The sequence below is a fragment of the Pteropus alecto genome, unplaced genomic scaffold (assembly GCF_000325575.1).
Source record: "Pteropus alecto unplaced genomic scaffold, ASM32557v1 scaffold106, whole genome shotgun sequence".
Taxonomy (NCBI): Eukaryota; Metazoa; Chordata; class Mammalia; order Chiroptera; family Pteropodidae; genus Pteropus; species Pteropus alecto.
The window spans coordinates 8,112,610-8,120,057 of record NW_006442103.1 but is presented as its reverse complement, the minus strand read 5'-3'; the positions used below and the strand labels follow the sequence as shown (position 1 = coordinate 8,120,057).

At 34.0% G+C, this 7,448-nt stretch overlaps 1 pseudogene; it reads left to right on the top strand.

Moving 5' to 3' along the window:
* Positions 1-738: 738 nt before the first annotated feature.
* Positions 739-854, top strand: LOC112469103 (annotated as a pseudogene).
* Positions 855-7,448: the final 6,594 nt, after the last annotated feature.

Sequence of the window (7,448 nt, the reverse complement as noted above, 5' to 3'; positions counted from 1 at the left end):
CCTGGATGTTCTAATGAGTGCACAAATGAAGTTGACCCTTATACTTAACGGCAAAGATTTCCTTTTATTATTTTGTGACATCATCTTTGTCTAAATTCTTTCTTTGATCTTCTTCTAAAGAGGAGAGAAAAAGACACATATGGTCTACTTATAATTATGTTTTACTTTATTTGAATAAAATTTTCTTCATTATTATATAACTTTTCTATTGCTGCATATAAATTACTACCAACTTGGCAGATTAATATAATAAACATATGCCACATATTAAAAAAAAACCCATAGGTAACATACTCAGTAGTGAAAGACTGAGAGTTTTTCCTGTAAGAGCAGAAACCAGGATGTCCACTTGACACCTCTACTCAACATAGTATTTGAAGTCCATGCCAGAGTAATGTGTTAAGAAAAAGAAATGAAAAGCATCTAAATTAAAAAGATATAAAATTATCTGTTTGCAGATAACATTATCTTATGTGTAGAAAACCCAGAAGACACCACAAGAAAACTGTTAGAACTGATAAACAAATTAAGAAAGTTGCAGGGTACAAAATCAGCACACAAAATTAGTTGAATTTCTACATATTAACAATGGACAATCTGAAAAGGAAATAAAAGTATTTTATTTACAATAGCACCAAAAAGAATAATATACTTAAGAATGAGCCTAACTAAGAATGCAAAAGACTTAGACCGATAACTACAAAACATTGCTGGAAGAAATTAAAGAAGACATAAATAGTCTATGGCCATGCCCTGAATGTGCCTGATCTCATTTGATCTCAGAAGCTAAGCAGAGTCAGTCCTGGTTAGTACTTGGATGGGAGACCACCTAGGAAGACCAGGTGCTGTAGGTGTTTAAAAAAAAAAAAAGACATAAGTAAATAGATAGATATCCTCTGAGCTCATGCATTGAAAGACAATATTGTTAAGATGTTGATATTCTTCAGATTAGCGGGGCTTCTGGTCAAGATAGCAATGTAGGGAAGGACTGTGCTTGCCTCCTCCCATGATCACCTCAAAATTTTAACTAAACTACAGAACAACCATCATTGAGAATTGCCTAAAGTCTAGATGAACAGAAATTCTATAACTAAAGATATACAGAAGAAGCCACGTGGAGACTGAAACAAACAAAAAAAGAATTGGATTAGTTGCCAACAAATAAAAACCAGGAGAAATCTCAAAAAAAAAAAAAGAGGTTGACATGCCTCAAAGCTACCTACAGATTCAATACAATACTTATCAGGATTCCAATGATGTTTATTTGTTTATTGGACAAATAGAAAAACCCATCCTAAAATCCATGTGGCATCTCAAGGAAACTCCAAAAGCCAAAAACAATTTTGAAAAGAACAAAGGTGGACATCTCATACTTCCTAATTTCGAGAGCATCTGCTTCTGGTTCCTACCTCTTTTAAAGGCTTGCCTGATCACATCAAGTCCATTCAAGGTTATTTCTCTTTTCATAACTCAAAGTCAACTCATTAGGAATCTTAATTATATCTGCAAAATCCCTTTTGCCATAAAATATAATTTAAACTTATAAATGACATCCCATAATATTCTAAGGTCCTGCCCACACTCAAGGGGAGGGTATTATACAGCAGGGATCCTAACCCCCGGGGCTGCAGACTGGTACCAGTCCCTGGCCTGTTAGAAATTGGGCTGCACAGCAGGAGGCCAGCAGCGGGGGAGCTGGCAAAGCTTTATCTGTATTTGCAGCTGTTCCCCAGCGCTAGCATCAGCGCCTCAACTCCACTTCAGATCATGGGGCATTAGATTCTCATCGGAGCACTGGTCCCTGGTGCTAAAAAGGTTGGGGACAGCTGTTACACAGGACATGTACAGCAAGGGTGGCTATCTTGGCAGCCATCTTAGAATTTTGCCTGCTATACTTGTCATGACCATTACCATAAGAGAGAGATCTATTGTTAATCCTAAAAGCCACAATTCACAATAAAAATGTACCACAATTCACAATAAAAATGTACCACATTTTTATTGTGAATTGTGGCTTTTATTTTATTCACAATAAAAAAGTATGTCTGTGCTAAATAAAAAACAACTACTTTGTAAGGGAAAAATCTAAAGGGATTCAAGAAGACATAGAAGAATGTTAATGAAAATCTATACACATTTAAAAGAGTGACGACACTTTCTGTTAGCAAGTCTGTGGGGGAAATAGACAGTCTCATGTAGTTTTTGGTCACCGTGCAAGAAGAATCTGAAAGTCTGTACTAATATTTATCAATCAATCAACCAACCAATAAAAATAAATGAATAGGAGTAGGAAAGCTTCTCCTTACAATAGAATGGCCACTAATAAATGTATATGTATATGATTTTCATGATTTAGTGTTTGTGGGGGAGGGGAGGAGAGAGACATGGAGGGAAAGGAAGAGAGATGGAGAGAGAGATACAGAGAACACAAAGCTGGGTTGTATCGAATAGCCTTCAGTGTAGCTGATAAAATTTAAAGTCATGAGAAAGGGGCCACTAGTTTTAGGAAGCTATTAAAAAAAAATGTAAAAATATGTTTTTTTAAAAATTTGAACTAAAAATGTTCAGTAAAAATGGGGGGGACAATAAGGTTGAATATTTTCAAATTACATGGAAATGTGGGTGGTACTGATGAGTATTTGGAATAGGAGAGGGGAGTGAAAAATGATTGGAAAAAGAGATCTATTACACTACTTTTGTAAAAATTATTTAGTGAGACCAATGTTTATCTTTTAACAGTTTTCCAACTAGAGAGATATGAAACTTGATACAAATTTCTAGAAATATTTTGGAGGGGATTCTTCTCTGGGAAGAATTTATGTCAATGAAAAACAGTTCAACATAAATTTTTTTTAACTTTCTATAGTTGAAATTTGTAAGACAAAACTCTTCTATTAAATAAACTCTTTAAATCCAGGCTTTATTATACACAAAAGTATTCCATTCTCTGAAATAAAGCAACTAAAGTATATTTTCTTTTTTTATATATGGTTATTTTATTCATAGCCCAACTTCATTATCTGCCAGACTGCTGCAATAGAATAGGATTTATCTTTACACCTATATAAATATATGTTTTTATGTTACTATAAAATTTAACCACTTAATTTTATACATGTGTAACTATAAAAAATCACATACATCAGTTAGTGGTTTCCATCCTAAAGTCCAGTGATATCTTGTTCGTCATGCCTCATTAGTGAATCCACACTTGAACATTGGTTATATTCAAGCAGAACTGTTTAAAAGTTATGGGAATATCAATGCAGCAGATAATTAAATGTGTACAGAATCTATTAATTTGTATAATTAAGATAGAACATCATTGGAGTTTATTATGAAATTATCATATCCTGTAATCATCCTGAAGGGGACTGCTTGTCATGTCGTATTGCTTAATTATAACCAAGTAGTTCATATAACTTTCAGTTGCAGTGATTAAAAACGTTAGTATAGAGTTAGATCAAGTTGTAAAAGTTGTAATAAAAATATTAACATATCTAAATGTGAGCATAAGAACTAGATTTTAACATGCATCATTTCTTTGGAAATGGATTAAATTTATTCTATTTCACTGTTCTCGATTAGCAAGAGATGGCAGTACTCCATCTCACTTAGTAGTTGTTAGTGCATGATACTGGAAAATACTTTTATGTACTTAGGAACTACTAAGTCTAAATGGAGACATGAGAGGAAACATGTCAATAAGTGTATAAATAATAGCTCTTACTGACAATATACAATCTATGCCTCAGTGTCCTGATGTGCAAAATGGTGATAACCCACAAAAGGTTTTATCATGAAGATAAATTGTATTTATATTTATATAATTACATATTAATATAAGAGCTATCTCTATACATCACATAATAAAGTGAGTGTAAGCTATTATTATTAATACTATTACTATTATCATTGACTTATTATCATTTTTTCTTTCATACATTTTATTTGACTATCTGTTTAGAACCCAGAAAATGACTTTTTATTGCCTTACTAATTTAATGCATTAAGAATGCATTCCTTCATTTTACAAGTATAATGACTAATAGAATATGGAACTTGATTAATCCTTGAAGTTGGGTCTACAGATGGTGTGTGAACTAAATGATTACTAAAATAATTTTTCTTCAGTTGTGTCATGGCCCATTTTATACAAAGAAAATAAAAGCACCATTTATCTTCAAAGAAACAATATTAAGTTACCACATGATGTTTAGAATTTATCTTATTTTCAGAGATGTTCATAAAAGGAGATTCTATGAATTTCAATAATATCCTTCTCTCTCTCTGGTGTCATTGATATTTCTCTTCTACTGGTGATTTTATCAAGGGTGGTATCATGGAAGATCACCGCACCTCAGATCTTCAAATTCAATAGCCACTTACATTATTTAGGATTCATCCATCGCAAGACCTTGGAAAAGAAAAATCATGATTGGAGTGGGTTCAAGAAAAGAAAATTGAATTCAGCATGTATGAGAATAAATTTTGGGAAAATTTGTTCTAAAGTGAAGGAAAGAAATGGGGATGTAGAGAAATGGATACAATAAACAGTGAAGTTTTGTTTGTTTGTCTGTTTTCTGATGCATTTGTCTACACGATGAACCTAGAACAGACAAATTCATCTGATATGGAAGACTTGCCTGAAAGGTTCTGCAGGAAAAACTGTATATCAGAGTAATCCACAAAAATGAACAGAAAAGGGGTTGGTAAATTCAGCTCTTTCCCATTTTTCACTGGTCAAAGTATGTCCTCAGAGTTTCTCACTCCCCCAGCGTTTGTACCAACCATCCCCTTCAGCTATTGCTCAAGAAGCTGGACCCATGTCCCGAGGTGTGAAGTTTCATCCAAAACCAAGAGAAGTGGCGACTTGGAGGAAGGACATTAGTAAGAAGGAAAGGTCAAAGGAATCTCAAAAGTTTATGGCCCTGGTGTTCTGTCACACACAGCGTGCCTAATTCTTCTTCTCTCTATTATATTTCTCTTTAGCACATATTGATTTGTTTATTGTCTATTAACTCCTCTCAGGATGTGAACTCCACCAGCCAGGGATAGGGGGTCCCATGATATTGTTTGTTTTTGTTTTTTCACTGCTCTATGTTCCTGTTATATATTAGGTACAGGAAATATTTGTTGAAAGAATGAAGCATTCTAGGAGATTCATTCAAACTTGTCCATATTGAAAAAGATGCATCAAAACATCGGATCACACAAATGTATCAAAGCCAGACCAGGAATATGAGGCAACCAACCAAAGATAATCCCCTCCCTCCACCCTACCTCAGATCTTCAAATTCAACAGCCACTTACATTATTTAGGATTCATCCATCGCAAGTCCTTGGAAAAGAAAAATCATGAAAAATAATTTATTCTTTCTTGGTTTTGGTCTGAAAGATCTGAAAGTTATATTTTGGGGTTTAGAGAAAGAGCCACACTTAGATGTCAGTTTCGCTTTTTTTATAGTCTCTGAAACAGCAAATCAATGCTTAAAATGCACTCAAATGTAGCAAAAGCAATTCCTATCTGAACAGTACCTGAAATTAAAAAAAAAAAAAAATTCTTCTGGTTTTGCCCAGGTGAATTGGTTGGAACTGAAAGTTCAGGTCTGATTCCTGGTTATGTCTTGACTTTGAACTTTAACTGTAAAGATATTTGTCACTAGTATGTTTGAGGCAGCCAAGGTAGAAAATATCTACCCAATTTGGCCTGAGGTTGCACATTACCAAGAAGAGAATTTTATTTTGGTTAACAATGTACAGTGGTAAAAAGAACTATGGGAATTCTTCCAAATTGATTATTTTCATAGGCCTCTGCATCCCAACGTGGAAACCAATGGGTAGATATATTTACTTTAATGAGAACATGTTTTCCTGTAGTGAATTTTTATAGCAAGGAAATGGAGATGTCATTGCTAACGAGGGAGAAAAAGGACCTCTGAGGTCTCAGCTCATCCAGCTCTCCTGATCTGAGATGCCATTAACTGCTAAATTAATGCAAATATAGCTTAATGAAATGTTTTTCATACTGTGATCATAAAGTATTCCTGCAAAATACCACTCTGCACTTAATAAATATGAGAGCCAAACCAGAATACCCCACATATTGATTTTTTTAAATATGAATATTTCCCACAGACTCCTCAAACACTCAGAAGATCAACACAAGCCTCAAAGGTCAGTCTAATTATACAATGAATTTGGATTGATTTAGCGTCATCTCTGTCAGATGGAGATCAACAAATTCAATGATGATAATTTAGGTTATGGTGAGACCATATGACAGGACGCCAGAAGAAAGCTTTGCTAGAAACAGTGTTTACTACATGGCAGAGATCACGGAATCCTCGCTGAAGTCAGGTTTTCTTTTTGACCAGTTTCTGTGGTTATATACAAAACCAGCGATAATGTGTACTTCACAGGCCAGTGACATACTAACATTTTGAGCAAGCACTTAAAAACGTTCATAGCAGTCTGACATCTAAATGTGTGGCATCTTTTCTACTAATTAATTTTCCAGCATTTTACAAAAATATTGGAATGCATTGGGTTGGAGACTAAAAAGTAATAATAATTCTTAATCAAGGAGGACTTGAGAAACACTGTCTTAGGGTTTATATTTGCTTTAAGGGCAAACTGGAGAGCCCTTGCTGAGTCTACAACCCGAGATGGTTTGCCTGAAATGTCCTATGGGATATGAGAGAAGAGAATGGAAAAATCTAATTTTACCCCCCAAAAAGCATTATTTGGAACTAGATGCGTACAACTCTTAAGATCAAGTCAAAATTATGAGATAATAATATTGGAAAACAGACTCTTGGATGTTAGAATTCTTTTGATTTTACAAATATTTTCTTTGTGTAGTTGTTTGGACTCAAAGGAGTAGAAAATAGTGTACTTTGGGTTGGAGGGAGAAGAAAGTTATCATAGATTTTAATAATATAAATAGTCTCAGAATATAGAAAGTATGTCACCTTCCCAGAGTGTAATGAGTGATATTAGCCAGCTGTTCAATTCACCAACCCATAAAAACTGAGTAGATTTGGGATTTCTGAAGCCCTAATAAAGTGTTTCAGGAATATGAAAAAGTATTATGAATGAAAAAAAATCTAACAAAATTAGTTATAATCCCCACAGCATAGATGATTTGCGTATAGTACAAAAAGGGGACCTTGAACCGTACGCTATGTTTGTGGATATTAGAAAAAGAAGATACTAAATCTGACAGTATCTCTGTTTATCATGTAAACTTTTATTCTTCAAATTTCAGATCAAATGCTACCTTCTATGAGAAACCTTCCCATAATATCATAGGCAGACTTTCTGCCCTTTTAACACACCTCCATTTCATCAGTCATCTTATCAAATTATAATTATTTATATGATTTTTAAAAACATCCAGGCTGTAACCTGATTACAGGCAAGCGGATTTTCTCTCCCCTTATCTT